Genomic DNA, 20,371 nt, shown 5'->3' with positions numbered 1-20,371 from the left:
TTCTGTTCTTTCATCACAGCTGCTTGCAGCTCGCCATCAGTTCGTTTTATGGCTCTCTGCAGCTCAGTTCTTTGTTGATTTCAACATGACAGCAGCTGAAAAGACGGCGTATTCTAAGTAGATAATTAATGTATCACCACAGCTTGTTGCTCTCACCCTCTCATCCTTTCCCCCCTCCTCATAGACAAACTGATGATTCATTTTAAATATTTTTGTCTTGCATGCAGGCAATCAGAAAATTAAAATGAAACACAACAGTACATGTAGAATTCCATTTTGGAAGGTCCTTTGATTTAAATGGGATGGCAATGGAAACTAAAAAACAGGGTGGTGTAAATATGGATCAGAGTGTTGTGCCTCTCTGTATCCTGTGCTTTGTGGTATCTACAAACTTAAAGGTTTCTTCCTCCGAAGGAGGGCTTGGTCCAGGTGAACCTTACCTAACTTACACTTTCCGGAACAAAATGAAAACTGAAACACAGCCATCTTTTTAAAAATTGCACTTCTCCAAATTTTGCAATGCAGTTCACCAGCCAGAAAATGCATACAAAAATACATGCACTCAGATAAAGCATGCACAAAAATGCATACATAACATGCAAAAGAAGATTGTGTTAGTCTTTTCCTGCAAAGTAAGAATGCGGGTGGCGCTGTGGGTTAAACCACAGAGCCTAGGACTTGCCGATCAGAAGGTCGGCGGTTCGAATCCCCACGACGGGATGGGCTCCTGTTGCTCGGTCCCTGCTCCTGCCAACCTAGCAGTTTGAAAGCATGTCAAAGTGCAAGTAGATAAATAGGTACCGCTCCGGCGTGAGGGTAAACGGCATTTCCGTACGCTGCTCTGGTTTGCCAGAAGCGGCTTAGTCATGCTGGCCATATGACCCGGAAGCTGTACGCCGGATCCCTCAGCCAATAAAGCGAGATGAGCGCCGCAACCCCAGAGTTGGCCTTGACTGGACTTAATGGTCAGGGGTCCCTTTACCTTTACTAACCCTTGAAGATGATGCAACTCCCTGAATTAAAAATAATTTGCAGTTTTAAACAACCTGTTGCCTGACCACATTTTTAATCATCCCAAAATGTGCTGTCCTTTTCTTTTCTTTTCAGTCATTGGATCTAATCAATTAATTGACTAAGCACTGGGTCTCATCTAGCTGGGCAATGAAGACTCATCGCCAATCTACAATTACCAACTCTTGCTCAAATGAAGTTGTCGTGGAGCTAAGTCCACTTCATGCCTGCTCTCTCCCATCCACTGCTACGTGGGCACGTGGCTCACTGAGACATAATAGGCCTAATTTATGGCTTATTTGTTATGCCAACTGCACACCTATAGAGCCCTTTTAAATGGATGAAAGAGAAATACAGGTTGAATGCATTACAGCAGCCTAATTGTGTTTTTACTGCTCATTAAATTTTCAGTTAATTGCATAGCAACCCGGTTTATGTTTTTTCACATTACATTTTACTCCTTGTGCTCTTAACTTGAAGGGGAAAAGCTATTTTTATTGCTTTATTTATTCTTTTCTCTTTTTTGAAAATGCACCTGCGATGAATAACTGCATACAAATGTGAAGGGAGTGGAAAGTGCCTTGGACGATTTGACCTCTTTGACAACAGGGGTGGTGCTAGAAATTTTGCTTCCATGACCTGTGGTGAGAGTTGCCACTGGGGATCCCTAGAAATCTGTTCTCCATTCTCACCATACATTTAAAATACTGCTATGCCATTTTAAATGGCTGTGTCTCCCCCCAAAGAATTCTGGGAACTCCTAAGGGTGCTGAGAACAGTTTGGAGACCCCTGTTTCCACTCAGAGAGTTACAATTCTCATAGTGGTTTGACAATCAATCCATCTTTACAGGGAACTCTGGAAATTTTAGCTCTCTGGGGGAAATAGTAGCTTCTGGTGACTGGGAGCGGCCGCTGAGACCATATAACACTGGTCTTGAAAGACCTACATTGGCTCCCAGTACGTTTCCAAGCACAATTCAAAGTGTTGGTGCTGACCTTTAAAGCCCTAAACGGCCTCGGTCCAGTATACCTGAAGAAGCGTCTCCACCCCCATCGCTCATCCTGGACACTGAGGTCCAGTGCCGAAGGCCTTCTGGTGGTTCCCTCACTGCGAGAAGCCAAGTTACAGGAAACCAGGCAGAGGGCCCTTTTGGTGGTGGCACCCGCCCTGTGGAACACCCTCCCACCAGATGTCAAAGAGAAAAATAACTACCAAACTTTTAGAAGACATCTAAAGGCAGCCCTGTTTAGGGAAACTTTTAATGTTTAATAGGTTATTGTATTTTGTTGGAAGCCGCCCAGAGTGGCTGGGGAAACCCAGCCAGATGGGCGGGGTATAAATAATATATTATTATTATTATTATTATTATTATTATTATTATTATTATTCCAAACAACTTTCACCACCCTTAACCAAGGGTGAGCGCTGGTACAAACTGCCAGTACAGATGTTTGTATGACAGAGGGCTCATCCACACTTCCACACTCCTACTCATAGAAAGCATGGATCTGAGTGGTTTTCCACTTGTCAGCGTGGTGTAGTGGTTAAGAACGGCGAGACTCGTAATCTGGTGAACCGGGTTCGCTTCCCCACTCATCCACATGCAGTGGCTGGGTGACCTTGGGCTAGTCACACTTCTCTGAAGTCTCTCAGCCTCACTCACCTCACAGAGTGTTTGTTGTGGGAGAGGAAGGAAAAGGAGATTGTGAGCCGCTTTGAGGCTCCTTAAGGGGAGAGGAACTGGGACGCGGGTGGCGCTGTGGGTTAAACCACAGAGCCTAGGACTTGCCGATCAGAAGGTCGCGGTTTGAACCCCCGCGACGGGGTGAGCTCCTGTTGCTCAGTTCGTGCTCCTGCCAACCTAGCAGTTCGAAAGCACGTCAAAGTGCAAGTAGATAAATAGGTTCCGTTCTGGCGGGAAGGTAAATGGCATTTCCGTGCGCTGCTTTGGTTTGCCAGAAGCGGCTTAGTCATGCTGGCTACATGACCCAGAAGCTGTACGCCGGCTCCCTCAGCCAATAAAGCGAGATGAGCGCCGCAACCCCAGAGTCGGTCACAACTGAACCTAATGGTCAGGGGTCCCTTTACCTTTAAGGGGAGAGTAAGGTGGGATATCAAGTCCAAACTCTTCTTCTTCTTCTTTTTCTTGTCATGTGCTTTCTGATAAATTGGAGCAAACAGCAATTCGTGGATAACCCAATTGCTATTTGTTACAATTCAGCGCTAAAGACTGGGTTTCCCCAGGGCAAATGTGGCAGGGCAAATGGAGGTGTGGCTCAACACCCTTGCTGTCAGTTCTGATGGGTGCAATGTACATTTAAATTGTTGGGTTTTCCTGCAAAAAAGTGTTTTGTGTGTGTGATCTGGGTGCTTTAATTAGGGCTGCCCTTTGTCTGAATTTTCCCAGACATTACCGGGAATTTTCGGAAGGCGGCAGTTTGTCCTGGTTCTTCGGCAAGTATACCAAAAAATTGCGGGTTTTTGGCATTTTTGTAAAAAAAAAAAGGGGGGGTTGTCTAATTTTTTTTTTAAACAATTTCGGTGGTTTCCTTAAAAAAAAAAGAAGCTCAACAATCTGGTCATTTCCATGTAAAGTGTACCATTCGCAGCTGATGAAAGCATTCTTGTATTTTTCCATTTAAAAAACTCCATTGGTGTTTTTCTTTTTTCTGTACTCAAGTTCACAAAGTAAAGGCAGAATCATCCCTCGCTGGGACTCGCTTCCAAGTAAATTAATTTCAAGCCAGGGTGAAAACGATGCAAAACAAGGTTTAGGATTTGGATGTTTTTGTTGGATGAATCTCCAATATAGTAGAACTTTATCTGATTAGGTGAGAACAGAATTGTCAACGAAGCAGAAAACAGGACACAACTGATAAAACATTTGAGCGAGAGATAAAGCCAGCGCTGTAGAGCCTGCCAGATCATTCCATATAAATTCGTTTCAACCTGGTGTCAACCCAGCAGGCTTGCGAAGTCAGCCAGTAGGAATGTTCCTTCTTCAAAAAGAGAAGCTGCATTTGTGTTCGGGAAGCCTGGTCGGGTTTTGTTATCCTTGGTGGAAATGAGCCTATCACACGTTTCCTATTATTTGTGAATTATTTGTGAATGGTTACTTATACATGATAAAGTTCACAACACTGCGCTTGATAAGAAACGTAATCTAATAGGCTGTTTTATTAAATCCACAGGAATGGCAGTCTCTGGTGTGTGGATTCAATTGTTTGAAACCAGAGGATGGAAGGAGAAGGGCTTTCAAAATCAGACTGCAACACCATGAGGTTGTGGGGAAGGGCTGTAGGTCAGTGATAGAGGCAGAAGGTCCCAGGTTTAGTCCTGAGCATCTCCCGAGTCTGAGAAGGACTCCCTGCCTGAAACCCTAGGGAGCTGCTTCCGTGTTTCCATACTGAGGTCAATAGCCCAGTATTCTGATTCTGTATAAGGCTTCTTCTGCTCTTTTCAGTCCAACTGACCGAACCACAAAACACTAAAGGAAGATTCAGGGATTTCACGCACCTCAAAATGGTAAAGGCTGTCCTTAAGGGGAAATCATGGCAGCTATCCTTCTGAAATGTAGCAGGATACATCACCTTGTCTGCAGATCTAGTTGGGCCTCTTGGGCCTGCTGATCAGAAGGTCGGTGGTTCGAATTCCCGTGACAGAGTGAGCTCCCATTGCTCTGTCCCAGCTTCTGCCTACCTAGCAGTTGAAAAGCACACCAGTGCAAATAGATAAATAGGTACCGCTGTGGCGGGAAGGTAAACAGCATTTCCATGCACTCTGGCTTCCGTCACAGTGTCCCATTGTGCCAGTAGCGGTTTAGTCATGCTGGCCTTATGACCTGGAAAGCTGTCCGTGGACAAACACTGGCTCCCTCGGCCTGAAAGCGAGATGAACGCCACACCCCATAGTCGCCTTTGACTGGATTTAACCATCCAGAGGTCCTTTACCTTTTTACCTTTTCTGCCCCAAAACTGAAAGGTAATAGATGCTTCCTCTTTTTAAAGATACTGGACTGGCCATTGCTTTTGTTTTCAGAAAATGCTTTTCTGCAGCATTTTTGTTTCATGTCTGGGTCATCGAGGCACCATTTCAGAAATCCCTACTTTGACTTCTTGCTTCCAAATCCAGTGCATGCTCCTAGTATACAGGAAAGCTGTGCCTGAGACAAAAGCAATTCCTCCCTGCCCCCCCCCCCCGTAAAAAAACAAAAACAAACAAACCTTGAATGGAAAAATATGCTGCAGAAAAAAATATTTATGCTCTAATTTTAAGTGAAAGAGACTCTTCTGTCTGGCTGTTAATAGATCAAATGAATTATTTGCATTTGTTTAGTTGGCTGGTGCTCTTGGGCTCAGAAAGGATTGCACAGTAATTTCCAACTGATATAAATGCTTGGAATAAGAATTGAGAAATGTTTATGGTTACTGGCCAGCTGTGGAAGAAATAAGCTCAGGGCAGAATATCAAATACCTTGTAATTATTCTGAGGAGACGATGGAATCAGACCTTCACCTTATTGTCCCAGTTCTTTTCTCCACATAAACAAGAGGGTGGGCCACTGTTGAAAAGGAAAGCCATTTTCTCAGTTGAAAGGCATGGATTTGTTGTTATTTATTACTGGAATTATTAGTATTAAATGTAATTGATTGTTATTCCATGGACCTTGTAAACCACGTGAGCCTCTTTTGAGAAAGATGTGAAAGAAACAAATACTCTTAATGCTTTAAGGCAAGTGTGAGGAAGCTTTCTCCCTCCAGATGTTGCTAAACTACAGCTCCCATCACCTTAGGCCAGGCTTCCTCAACCTCAGCCCTCCAGATGTTTTTGGCCTACAACTCCCATGATCCCTAGCTAGCAGGACCAGCAGTCAGGGATGATGGGAATTGTAGTCTCTAACCATCTGGAGGGCCAAGGTTGAGGAAGCCTGTCCTAGGCCATTGGCTGTGCTTGCTGGGGCTGATGGGAGTTCAGCAGCATTTGGGGAGCCAAATGTCCCCTCGCTCCTGCTCTAAGAGGTATATTGGCTGGATTTCTCTGCAGCCAAGGAAGGCTCACACTCTTAAGTGCTGAGGGAATGAAAAAGTCAATACAGTGGTACCTCGGGTTACATACGCTTCAGGTTACATACGCTTCAGGTTATACCGCTAACCTAGAAATAGTGCTTCAGGTTAAGAACTTTGCTTCAGGATAAGAACAGAAATTGGGCTCTGGCAGTGCGGCGGCAGCAGGAGGCCCCATTAGCTAAAGTGGTGCTTCAGGTTAAGAACAGTTTCAGGTTAAGTACGGACCTCCGGAACGAATTATGTACTTAACCCAAGGTACCACTGTAACGGGATGTCTAGAAACTTCTCAGTTTCTGTGAGGTAAGAGAAGGTTATTTGTGGTACGCATTTGAACTGGAATAATCAACTAAATCGGGCATGGAGAGGAAAGCAGGGGGCGGGGTGGAAAATGTATTTGAAGAGACTAAACCTCAATAAAAACAAATAAACCAGAGTCACAAGCAAGTCAATATAGGCCAGTGTGTGTTTCTGTGTATCTAAAGGCCTCCATTAGCCATTCTCCAGTGTGCTGGTTGCCTTTTGCCACCAGCACTCTGGTTCATAGAATGATAGAAATGTAGAGTTGGAAGGGACTCCAAGGGTTAAGTAGTCCAACCCCCAGTTCCTCAACACACTTAGCTCAGGGACCTAAAAGGTTGCCTTGAGGGAAACCGTCCGGAAGCTGTTGCTTAGCAGGAGGGATGAGGTGTTGTGGAGGTTGGCATGGTGCGAATGCACTGGCAGGAGAGCTGCATTGGCTCCACCAATGCACCCATACATGTTGACCTCTGCAGTGCCTCACTTCTCTGTGTCTCCCAGGAAACAGCAGCGCCCAACCTTCAGGGAGGCAAGTGTGGTGGCTCCACTCCACCCAGTGAACCAGTTCTGATCATATCTCTGGAACCAGTGGTTTCTTAACACCCCCCAGGACAAAACACGCACCCCCAACCCACTTCAGCTGGTGGAAGAAAACTTAGAGAGAGCCAGGCCCTTTCAATTGGCCTGGCAAGAGACCTAGTATATTTAATAGTACTTGTGTTGGCTACCTTGGTTTTCCGTCTTTCATGGAAGAAAGTTGCCATATAAATATGAAGAACTAAACAGAAATGCGAGGGGTCAGGGAGTGCTTTGGCCATCCATCATTTTGACTGCCAGCTGTTTCTCAGCTTGATGTTAGCCGTTTTTTCGGTTTGATGCCCCCTTCATATCCTTTGACCCCTCCGAAACAGTTGCACCTCCCTTCAAAACAACTGATGAAATAAACATCTCCTTTACTTTAAACGAAAGAAAATGGGTGGTGCTTTGGCACTTGTCCACAGTACCACTCACTCAGGAGCGATCCAATTATGGTAATAGGACTACTTTGGAAAGAACTGCCATAATGTGTGGGGAAACAATTGTTGCGATTATTATTCCTCCGAGTTGCATTTCTTATTACAATTGCTGCTGGTTTGATCAACGCGGGCTGATTTTGCAAGAGACACTAAACAGCTTTGTGCGTTTCTGCACAATGCCTTCACACCAACCCCTGACAGTTCATGCGTGCATGCTAATGTTTTTGTCGCCTTAGAAATAGCACCCTCTCCATCTTCTGGTGCAGGAGGGGTCAGACAACAGGAAGAGAGACAAGTAAGTTATAATCTAATAAAGGTAATAACTAAGGAACAGCAGCCAAGAATGTGGCAGTTTAGTTCAAATCAGCACGGGAAATTCACCCTGCCTTTCGCACTTTGCCCCAGTTCTCATTGGCTATAGAGCTCCCTTTTCACGAAATTCACAGTTTATATACATCAGTAAATGAATGGCCCTGTCAATCCTTTTATTCAAATGCTTAAAGTTTTTTTTTTCCAGCTGTCTCCACCTCTGCCCTGGCCATAGGTCACAGGGGAAGGAATGTGGCTCAGGGGTGGAGGACATTACTTTCATGCAAAAGTTCCCAGGGTTGATCCAGGTAAAGGTAAAGGTAAAGGGACCCCTGACCATTAGGTCCAGTCGTGACCGACTCTGGGGTTGCAGTGCTCATCTCGCTTTATTGGCCGAGGGAGCCGGCGTACAGCTTCCGGGTCATGTGGCCAGCATGACTAGCCACTTCTGGCGAACCAGAGCAGCACACGGAAACGCCGTTTACCTTCCCGCCAGAGCGGTACCTATTTATCTACTTGCACTTTGTGCTTTCAAACTGCTAGGTTGGCAGGAGCAGGGACCGAGCCACGGAAGCTCACCCCGCCACGGGGATTCGAACTGCTGACCCTGTGATTGGCAAGTCCTAGGCTCTGTAGTTTAACCCACAGCGCCACCCGCGATCCAGGTATGGCTGGGAAATACTCCTTCCTGAAACCTTGAGAGTTGATGTCAGTCACTGTTGGCAAGACTGAGCTTGATGGACTTGGCTGGGGCAGATGGGAAGTTTGGGAGAAGGGCCATAGCTCAGTGGTAGAACATCTGGCTTATATCTGGCTGCTCAATCCTCTGCATCTACAGGTAAGGTTGGGAATGTCCCTTGTCTGAAACCTTGGAGAGTCACAGTCAGTGTCAACAATTCTGAGCTAGATGGACCAATGGACTGCCTATTTTGACTGCTGCCCATTGTTGAAGAGCAAGAGCGGACTAGGCTGGTTTACCTTTTCCTTTAAAGCGGACAGTTTCTTAGACCTGGCTTCCTCACAACAAATGAGCAGCATCTGGATTCCCCCGGCACAACTGAGTGATGTCCGTCTGAGCCCATCTAGCACCGAAAATGATTGTGTGGGAGGCCCCTTGGCAGCCAACCCCTAGGCCTTATCTGAGAGCCCAGGGATTGAGATATATGATATCTCAGCAGGCCAAAAAACAATCAATCCATCACTTGTTTTTGCTCAAGACGTCTAAACTATTGACACAAGTTCTAACCGAGAAGATTAAGAGCTGTCCCCCAAACAATTTAATATTGAGAGCTGGGCCTCGCGTGTGCCATAAGGGAATGAGATTGCCTGTCTGACTTTCAGAAACTCTGCTTAAATAATGGGACTCTAGTTGCTGGAGGAAGGAGTGATGGGTTGGCTTCCTTTCCTATGTGGCAACAGAAAAAGGAAAGACTTCCCTGAAGTCATCACTTCTGAGATTCAGATGCTGCCATAAGTGAGGCAGGAACATGCTAAAGAATAGGGGGTCAATCCACCCTCAAATGATAACTTTTTTAGTCACTGGCAATGCTGGGGGAGGCCGATTGGAGTTATTATTACCAGGTTCCACTATTGCCACCATTTCACTAGAAGTTCATGACTCCATATCCATTAATACAGAAAGCCCGAACTAATCGTCAGACTGCAGACTGGCACAAACCTGTGGCCTTCCCAACATTTCTGAACTACAACTCCAGTAATTCCTGACCATTGGCCATGCTGGTTTGGGCTGGCGGCAATGGAGTCCAGCAACATTTGGAGTCATAGGTTCCTTGTCCCTGGGGTGAATGGACACCAATCTACCAAGATGATAAAGGGTCTGTAAAAACCAAAGCTAATGAGGAAGAGTTGAGGGAGCTGGGTATGTTTAGCCTGGAGGAGAAGAATAGAATTGTAGAGTTGGAAGGGTCCCCCAAGGGCCATCAAGTCCAACCCATTGCAATGCATTCAACCCCCTGCCCCTGCCCCCAACCCATGACCCCCTTCCCAGCTTCAGACCCCTGAAGGTGGTGGATTCTCCTTCGTTGGCAAACACAGGTTGGATGGCTTACAGGAGCGAGCCAGCAGTAAATCACACCGAGCGAGTTGGTGTTAACTCTTCATGAGCAAAAACAGGATCTGCACAGGAGTATCAGGCCTAAAGGGCACAGCAACTCATCTCCGGCAGGTCCTGCCTCCATGAAGCAGTTGCTGAGACTGAAAGTCACCGCCTCCCCACAACAGTCTCCCTCCTCTCCAGGGTTTTCCCCAAGCAATCCGATACTGCGCCCGTGTGAAGCTAACTTCTCCTCTGCCTTCTTCATGCCTCTCGTGATTTTGGGAGACTGGGGAGGTAAAGGTAAAGGGACCCCTGACCATTAGGTCCAGTCGTGACCGATGCTGGGGTTGCGGCGCTCATCTCGCTTTATTGGCCGAGGGAGCCAACGTACAGCTTCTGGGTCATGTGGCCAGCATGACTAAGCCTCTTCTGGCGAACCAGAGCAGCACACGGAAACACTGTTTACCTTCCCGCCGGAGCGGTACCTATTTATCTACTTGCTCTTTGACGTGCTTTCAAACTGCTAGGTTGGCAGGAGCAGGGACCAAGCAATGGGAGCTCACCCCGTCACGGGGATTCAAACCGCCGACCTTGTGATTGGCAAGTCCTAGGCTCTGTGGTTTAACCCACAGCGCCACCCGCCTCACACCTGGGGAGGGAGGGGAGCTTATCGCAGCAAGAGGGGGAACACCTGTGCCTCTTCACTAGATGGACTCATCTCTGCTTCTTGGCCTCCCTCCTCTCCAGCTTCAGCTTCTGGCCCTGATTCTGGACTTCTCACTGCCACAGATGCCCCCACCCAATAAGCCCCCCTCAGTCTTCTCCCTCTTCTCCCTCTGACCACTCATTGTTGTCCCACCACCAGTCTCCTGGCTCTGAGCCTTCTTCCCTTGGGGCCTTCCCAGCTGGTTCATCCCACCATTCCTGTGCATCCAACCAGTCTGTGACAATGTCCATCTGTCAGGGATGCTTTAACTGCGATTCCTGGATTATAGCATGGGGCTGGACTAGATGAAGCTGTGAGGTCCTTTCCCAACTCTACAGTTCCATGATTCTATGATTATAGCTGAAAACTTCTGACACTGATACCCATGCAACGGTATCTATTACAGATGCAGTGGTGAACCCAACCTTTTCCCATTTCCTCAGGCTACCTGGATCAGAAAATGATTAGAATCATTATAATCAGGTTGGAAAAACTGTTCGCCAATAATTGCTCTATTATGATGTATCTGTAAGAGCAAGGTATTCTACTTCTAACCATAATTACTATGATTTTTTAAAAAGCAGTTATAGAGGATAAAAGGTAGACTGTACTGGGATCAAGGGAATTGTTATTAATAAATTCCTGCCACTGTACAGTGCTAATTAATAGGGAGCAGAACCATGAGTAGCTAATAGGTATTGCTGTCACAGATGACAGTAATATCAAAATTGGAAAGCAAAGGGCTTTAAAATATGTGCTATTGGCAAATGAATTGAGAACCATACACACTTAAAGTGCAGCCAGCTTTGTCCCAGTAGTAAGAGCAGAATATGGATTGGTTTGGTATCCAAGGATAGTACATCATTTCTTGGGGGGAGGGGGAAATGATGGCACACTAGAAGTGTTTTGTGCAATGCAAAAAGGGGAACAAGACCAAAGCAATCAGTATCATGCCCCCCGCTCTCCTTGATTTCCCTACCTTTGGCATTATGTTGAAAGAGAGACTTTTCGCATGTACCATGGAAGGCAAAGCAACAAGTTGTGATGGCTGTATATTAGGGATATGCACCCGATTTGGCTGAAGCCCAAACTGAATCCATAGCTGTCAACGTTTTCCCCTTTTTAAGGGAAATTCCCTTATTCCAAATAGGATTCCTCGCAAGAAAAGGGAAACGTTGACAGCTATGACTGAATCAGGCCAATCGAAAAGGATCCAGGCTTTAGCTGAGTTGGATCAAGACATCTCCGGACCACTCCAGGTTGGCATCAGGCGATGAGCATACTCAGAGGTCCAGGATCCTTGCAGGGGGCTGAACCAGACTGACCCATGGGGTCCCTTCCGACTCACAATTCTATGATTCTTTGCTTCTATGATCATGAAGGTGGTTTGTATTGAAAACCCCGTGAAAAGGGATCAGCTGCTGGGTGGTTGCAGACTGCCTTGCTGCACTATCACAAAAGTGGTTTGCATTGAGATTCCTGCTAGAACGGATTCCTCCTCTTTTTTTTGCCGGGAACAGCCTGGTGGGCCAAATTCAGACCCCTGGTGAACCAAAGTTGGCCTGTACGCCGGAGGCTCCCCAACCCTGAGTCATATTCTGCTTGATAGCCTCAAGATGCTCTTGCCCAAGATTTGCAAAACACACAGCCAAAAAGAGTCATACTTATAATCGGAAATAACATGGTGCCACAGGTTTATTCAGGCAACATTTAAAATTGTATATGTTTGTAGGAATTACATTCTGTTATGTCGTTTTATATTTTGTTTGATTGTTTTGTTAAGGCTGTTGGTTGGCTTACAATTCTTTCTATATGCTGTGTGGATTTGTGTTATTCACACTATTGGTACTTATTCACACATTATCCTTTCGATGAAGGGTGGGTAAGAAATATTTGAAATAAAACAAAACTGAAAAGAAACAGCGCAGCTACTAAATCTTTGTCAGAAAATAAAGCGGCTAATTTGCAAATACCAACTACGACTGCAGCATAGAAGCTTTATTGATTGCTGGAGGTTATCCTTCTCCAACCTTGTCCACTCCAGATCACAGAATTGTGGAGTTGGAAGGGGTCCCAAGGGTCATCTAGCCCAACCCCCTACAATGCAGGAATCTCAGCTAAAGCATCCATGACAGATGACCATCCAACCTCTGCTTGAAAACCTCCAATGAAGGAGAGTCCACCACCTCCTGAGAGAGTCCCTTCCACTGTCGAACAGCTCTTACTGTCAATAAGTTATTCCTGATGTTTCATCAGAATTTCCTTTTTTTGTAGCTTCAATAATGTAGGACTCCAATTTCCCTCATCCCCAGACAGCCTGGCCAATGACCAGGAATGATGCGAGTTTGTAGTCCAAAATTGTTGGAGGGCTTCAAGTTGGGAAAACCTGCTCTGAGTAAAGAGGTTCATAACGGAGCCACCACAGAGAAGCCACTGCTCACTTCCCCACATTGAGAGATGGGATTTGAAACACAGCCTCATTTGGAAGGACAGGTGGTATATAAATGTAACAAAACACAAGCTCTTATTTATTTTTTTAGGGGTGGGCAAATCATTCTATTCCCCCCCCAATAAATTTTTATTGTTTTTCCTTACACACTTTTTCAAACAACACATTGATCAACATATAAACCTTTTTTTTTTGCTCCGCCGAGCTTACAACTTCCTTCCTTTCCTTCAACTGGTATCCCATATCAAATCCACTCGCACATTCTGACTCTTTACAATTTCTCTGCATTGTAGGATTTACTTCAATCCTGCTAGTGTCTTCAAATTTTTACAATTATCATTTAAATATACAATAAATTTACTCCAATTTTTCTGAAATTTCTGATCGTCCTGGTCTTGGATCTTGCAAGTCAGTCTGGCCAATTCAGCAAAGTCCATCATCTTCGCCTGCCATTCTGCAATAGTAGGAGTTTCTTGTAATTTCCATTTTTGGGCAAATCATTCTATTTCCAGTCTTTCATATGCATTCAACCATTGGCCAATTCGACTTCGTTTTCTGCATAGTTAACTGGCACACAATTTGCATTCAAATACGTGTGTGAAGACATATTTCCGAGCATCGTTTCTCTCAAAATGGGCATTTCAAGACGTGCTGAAAATACTTTCTTTGAGCTAAGGCCTGCATTGTAACACCCGGAGAACTACCAAACCCAGTGGATAGCTGTGTCCTCCTGATTTGCACATTACCCTGAGAGGTGTGCATCAGGGCAGTTTGTAGCAGTATTTGGAAAGACCAAATTCCTCGAGCATCCCCTCTGCTTTTGTAAAAGCCTAGCTGCCCTCCTGAAAATGCAAACGCTGGAGTATTCCCAGTTATGTAAACAGGGTTGCTGCGGAGTAAGCATCCTTTTCTTGCAGAATACATAGTGGCATGTTTATTCCATCAAACTGTTTCTTTTATAATAGATTCCCCGCGGCCTGTTGTTTTCCGCCAAAGGGCACCTTGCTTGGGGACAGCCTCCGTGCGCTAAGCCAGAAAAGCAGAGTGCAAGCAAACAAACATTATGCCTAAATGGATCCCTCGGAAACCTGCAGCAACCTTGACTTTTAAATAAATGCTTAGTGCAAACGGCAAAGTATATCTGACTTGCCTGCGTCAGGTGGCAATTATACATTTCCATTATCCTTGGGTCTGCTGGGTGTTTGTCAGGGGGAGAGGGTCTCTTTCTTTATCCATTTTCTCCCATGGTATTTGGCGAGTCAATATTTATTCTGCTTTTCTACAACAAAGGGCAATTGCTTATTTCGATGGAATGCAGAGGAAGCTCTTGTTAGACAGGGGAGTGTCGAAACCTTTCCCATGCTGGGAGTGTGTGTCGGAGCACATAGATGCACACGCAGTCTAGTTCCGGGGTTCTCCCCTCCCCCAACCACATCCTCTTTGATCAGGTAAAGCAGCTATGGGTGGCTCCATCAGCTGAGGAAGAGAGGAGAGGGCTGTTTGACTTGTCTCAAACTCATTGCCTTGGCTCCTTTGTTTTCTAAGGAAGATACCCACACAGACGGCTGCAGTTTGAACATCATAATACTGTCCTGCTTTATGAACCTGTTGTAAGAAAGGAGGAAGGGCGGCCAGGGGGCCTCTTATATAGTGTTGGTGCTGACCTTTAAAGCCCTAAATGGCCTCAGTTCTGTAAACCTGAAGGAGCGTCTCCACCCCCATCGTTCTGCCCAGACACTGAGATCCAGCGCCAAGGGCCTTCTGGCGGTTCCCTCATTGCAAGAAGTGAGGTTACAGGGAACCAGACAGAGGGCCTTCTCGGTAGTGGTGCCTGCCCTGTGGAACGCCCTCCCATCAGATGTCAAAGGAAATAAGCAGCTATCTTATTTTTAAAAGACATCTGAAGGCAGCCCTGTTTAGGGAAGTTTTTAATATTTAATGCTGTATTGTTTTTAACACTCGATTGGGAGCCGCCCAGAGTGGCTGGGGAAACTCAGCCAGATGGGAGGGTATGTATGTATGTATGTATGTATGTATGTATAAATAATAATAATAATAATAATAATAATAATAATAATAATAATAATAATATTCTGCATCATCCAGTAAGACAATGCATGGGAAAGAGCCATGCCAGTAGTATTACTAAATGGTCAGCAGAGCCACTTCTGGGCCTGCCCCAGGAGGTGGAGTTGTGGGCTTCACGCCCACCCACGCGAGCGGGGGCTGGCCCCAGCCCCCGCGAGAGCAGGGGAATCCCCGTCGGGCCCGCCCCCCCAGCCAGCCAATCAGCTGGTCAGCGGGGGGCGGGGGGGCGTGGCTTGCCCTATTTAGGGCCGACGCGGAGCACATGCTATGGACTTCGGTCTGTCGCCGCAAGGGGCATGGTAGGAATTTTTCCCAATTGGCAATTTCTGGCCCTTTGGTTTTTCGCCTACCTCGTAGCAACTCGTCACAACTTCTCGGCATTGGCGGTAGGCATTGGTAAGAAGGGGTTAGGACGATGTGTGGGGGGGAGGAACGCCATCACCTCCCCCCAGCGAGCGAAGGGTGGTCCTGTCCGAAGCCTATGGAGGTGTGGGCCAAAGGCACGCCCCAGAGCGGTGACCCGGGGGAGCTCCTAGTCGACGTGCCTCGCGGGAGTCTCCCCCGATATAAGGTTAACCCTTCCCTGTGTCTCCAGCAAATGGGCTGGAGCGGGATAGCCGTTAGGACCAGTGCCTATGCCAATGCCTCTCATTCCTGAATTCAATAAAGTTGTGGCCTAATTCGCCCAATTAACCTTACATGCGGTGTCTTGTGTCTTTATTTATCCTGGTGGGGGCGGGAACTCGCCACGCAATTGAAATTTTGGGGGCAAGTCCGACTTTCTGATGGTTTAATTATTCTGGATGGAATTCAACTAAATAATTTCACCACCAGAATGACTTCCGCTTGATCAGAGAAACTTCCCTTCCTCTCCCCCCCCCCAACCCCAAATCTGCTCCAGAGGGCTGGAAGAAACCCCAGAAAAGATTTAGGGCCATTCAAGGGAGGTAGAGATTTCCTTAAAGTTTTCCTACCAAACATTTGCTTCCAGGTTTCTTTTTCTACTAGCGCATTTACTGTTCTGTTGGAAGGGAAAAGGCATATAAAGAATGGCTTCTGAAAAACCTCTGTGCACTAAAACTCCTTTACATCACAATGAAATGCTATCCTTACCAAGTATATGACACTCCATATCTAGCCAATTCATTGCTATTACCATATATTGAATGTCAAATGAAACCATAATGGTGGCAAATTGAAAGTATAATGTTAGGCGAGATTCAAACGACTGAGTAAGTGTTGGAAACTCAAACCATTTGTTTCACAAATGGGGAGTTCAAAAACAACGAAGGAGGAGGTGAGGCAGGTGAATGGATCACCTACTCAGAGACTGATCCCGGAAGAAGTTGAAATAGGGCAGTAACACAGAGATGTAGATGCTCTGGTTATCTCCCGCTTGGAATACTGCAATGCGCTCTACATGGGGTTACCTTTGAAGGTGACTCGGAAACTACAACTAATCCAGAACACGGCAGCTAGTCTGGTGCCTGGGAGCGGCCACCGGGACCATATAGCACCAGTCCTAAAGGACCTACACTGGCTCCCAGTACGTTTCCGAGCACAATTCAAAGTGTTAGTGCTGACCTTTAAAGCCCTAAATTGTCATGGGCCAGGATTCAGCTTCACCTGTTGAGCAGCAGCCTGAAGGAGCAGAAAGCAAAGTGACTCCACCTGCTGCTCATCAGCCTTCTTGCTCCTGATGTGAAGCAGCTGGCTCCAGCTTTCTTCAGCAGGGTTTCCCACCTCAGTCAGTTGCTGGAAACAACATTCATTGTTCCTGGGCAGACCTTGCTGCTGCTTCTTGATTCTTGAGACCTTGGACCTTCGGCTTTCTTGACCCCCAGCATCTGACTATGTGAACTGAGATACTCTTGACCTTAGGACTGGACTAAACATTGTATACTGACTCTGCCTCCAGGCAAGTACCATCCCCCCTGAGACTCAGCTGGTGGTCTAGTTTCTTCCTCCACTTAATTCTGCTGTGGCTGGCAGTAGAGGACTATGGCATAAATGGCCTCGGCCCAGTATACCTGAAGAAGCGTCTCCACTCCCCATCATTCAGCCTGGACACTGAGATCCAGCTCTGAGGGCCTTCTTGCAGTTCCCTCACTGTGAGAAGTGAAGTTACAAGGAACCAGGCACAGGACATTCTCAGTAGTGGCACCCACCCTGTGGAACACAAGGAAATAAACAACTATCTGACTTTTAGAAGACATCTGAGAGCCAGTGTGGTATGGTGGTTAAGAGTGGTGGACTCGTAATCTGGTGAACCGGGTTCACTTCCCCGCTCCTCTACATGCTGCTGCTGGGTGACCTTGGGCTAGTCACACTTCTCTGAAGTCTCTCAGCCCCACTCACCTCACAGAGTGTTTGTTGTGGGGGAGGAAGGGAAAGGAGATTGTTAGCCGTTTTGAGACTCCTTCAAGTAATGATAAAGTGGGATATCAAATCAATCTCCTTTCTCCTTTCTCCTTTCTCCTTTCTCCTTTCTCCTTTCTCCTTTCTCCTTCTCCTTCCCTGTATTGAAAAGTTTTTAATGTCTGATGTCCTATTATGTTTTTATATGTCCGCCCACATGGGTGGGGTATAAATAATGAAATGATGATGCAAGAGTTTCCAAAGAAGATCCTACTTAAAGGAGATGTGGGGTTTTTATTCACTTCTCTATCTCATGGGGCCACACCAATAATTCCTGCTTGAGAACTTTCAGCTTCAGTGTGGGAGAGCTCTTAAAACTGTGGGTCATTTCAATACCCCAGTTCAATTCCCAGAGAACCTTCAGGGAACTCTGGGAATTGTAGCTCTGGAGGGGGCATAGGAATCCCCTAACAGCTCTAATGCCCTTAGCAAATGTCCAAGGTTCTTTGGGTGAAACCAAGACTTTGGGTGAAGCCACATTCCTGGGATATAGTGCTCACATGTTCAGGCACATGCTGTGATGTAAGAGCTATTCCTTCAGACACTTGAATCAGCCTTAGGAAGTTTTCCAGTAGCCTCCTAAGGGAAGTGTACTTATTCCCAAAGAATGCAAGCAGAATTTACTAGCATGTATAGCAATTTCTTGCAGTCACTTTTTTTAAGGGGGAAAGGTAAAAACATTCACAAATCTCCTCCCCTTTCCTGAAAATATTTGTGTCTGCTTAGATAGTTCTTAATTATGAGTATCATTCTGTTTCCTAAACCAGGCCCATTCTAATGGTACATGGAAGGAAACTAACATGACAGAGGTCAAACCAAGGCAGCCAAGCCCTCTGCCACATGTTTCCGCTGAATGAATATATATATTTCCATCACATTGCTTAGGCTGAATTTAGCAGTGTGCATAGCCCACAACCAAAACAAAAACAGAGCCATGGAGAAAAAGGTCAGCTGTCAAAAAATCCCTCCCCAAATGGGAGTTCATGCAGGACATTCCACCTATGTTTGCATCCATCCTCCTCTGGAGAACAATATTGTAGAAATGTTTAATTATAATTTATCTTTGAGAATAGTTATTATACAACCTGTGGCACTTAATCTCAGGGTAGGGTATGTGCTGCATGTCAAACAACAATGCTTCTCAAAAAGCATACTGTGAGGAAGGGTCCTTCCAGATGTTGTTGTACTGCAGCTCTCATCAGCTCCAGCCAAGGATGGCAGGCATTGTAGTCCGTCAACATAGCGGCACAGAAACATATGAAGTTGCCTTATAACAGGTCAGTCCATTGGTCTACCTAGCTCAGTATTCTCTACACCAGAGTTTCCCAAACTTGGGTCTCCAGCTGTTGCGTGGGGATTCCCGCCCCCTCCCACAGATGGAATAAATAAAGACACTGGACACCCGAATTTAGGTTAATGGGCGGAAAATGGCCACAACTTTATTGATTGCAGGTAAGAGCGGTATTGGCTTTAGGCATTGGCCCTATCAGACTAAACGGAATAGAACTGGGAAGGGTTAAGCACCAACAGGGGGAGCCCCTGAGATGCACATCCCTAGGCGCTCCCCGAGGGGTTACCGCTCGGGAGCGCGCTTTAGGCCCTAGCCTCCATAGGTTTTGGACGAGGCGATGCCCCCCGGAGCCCTTTATCGGACTACCCTTCAACATTTGGGGGAGGTGATGGCGCCCCTCCCCCAACTCATTTGCACAATAATACCCCTGCCAATGCCTAACCGCCCAAACCAAAGGTGTTGTGACGTTTTGCTACGAGATAGGCGAAAAAACCAAGTGGCTTCCAAAATAATGCCAATTCGCCAAGTGGAAAAACTCCTACCAGGCCCCTTGTGGCGACCAACCGAAGTCCATAGCAAAGTCCAAATGACAACCTAGAGGGTGGGTGGGTGGGAAACCGCAGCTGGCTGTAAGAAAAGAAAGGGGCGAGCATGGGCTGCCCCGACCTTAAATGAACTCTACTAAGCCCGCCCCCGCTGGCAGCCGATTGGCTGGCACGGTGAATGATGAATAATAATGAATCCCGGGATTCCCAAGTCTGGCGGGGCTGCAGCCAGCCCCGCGAGGATGTAGGTGGGGCGTGAGCCTGCAACCCCCCCCCCTCCTTATGTCGGGAGTGGCTTTGTGGGACTACAACTCCCATCAACCCGAGCTAGCAGGACCAGTTGTCCGGAATGATGGAAACTGGAGTCCAAAAACAGCTGGAGACCCATGTTTGGAAACCCTGGTTTACACGGACTAGCAGTGGCTCCATAGGGTTTTTGTTGTTGTTTAGCCGTTTAGTCGTGTCCAACTCTTTGTGACCCCATGGACCAGAGCACGCCAGGCACTCCTGTCTTCCACTGCCTCCCGCAGTTTGGTCAGACTCATGCTGGTAGCTTCGAGAACACTGTCCCACCATCTCGTCCTCTGTCATCCCCTTCTCCTTGTGCCCTCCATCTTTCCCAACATCAGGGTCTTTTCCAGGGAGTCTTCTCTTCTCATGAGGTGGCCAAAGTATTGGAGCCTCAGCTTCAGGATCTGTCCTTCCAGTGAGCACTCAGGGCTGATTTCCTTAAGAATGGATAGGTGTGATCTTCTTGCAGTCCATGGGACTCTCAAGAGTCTCCTACAGCACCATAATTCAAAAGCATCAATTCTTCGGCAATCAGCTTTCTTTATGGTCCAGCTCTCACTTCCGTACATCACTACTGGGAAAACCATAGCTTGAACTATAGGTAGGGGATATTCCCAGACCTACATGAAGAGGCCAGTGATTGAACCTGGGGACTTCTGTGTACAGAGCAGATGTTCTACCACTGAACTACAGAACAGGTTCCCTCTGTTGTGTATTGAGTCAAAGGATTTTATATCTGTATTATTATTGTCTGTATTTGCATTAGGGTAAAGTAACTGCCTTTTGGTTCCAGAGGGTACAGCTACTATTGGTTCATTTAAGCTGCT

This window comes from Podarcis cretensis (assembly GCF_951804945.1).
Source record: "Podarcis cretensis genome assembly, chromosome: 1".
NCBI lineage: Eukaryota > Metazoa > Chordata > Lepidosauria > Squamata > Lacertidae > Podarcis > Podarcis cretensis.
Note: the sequence above shows the minus strand (reverse complement) of the source record.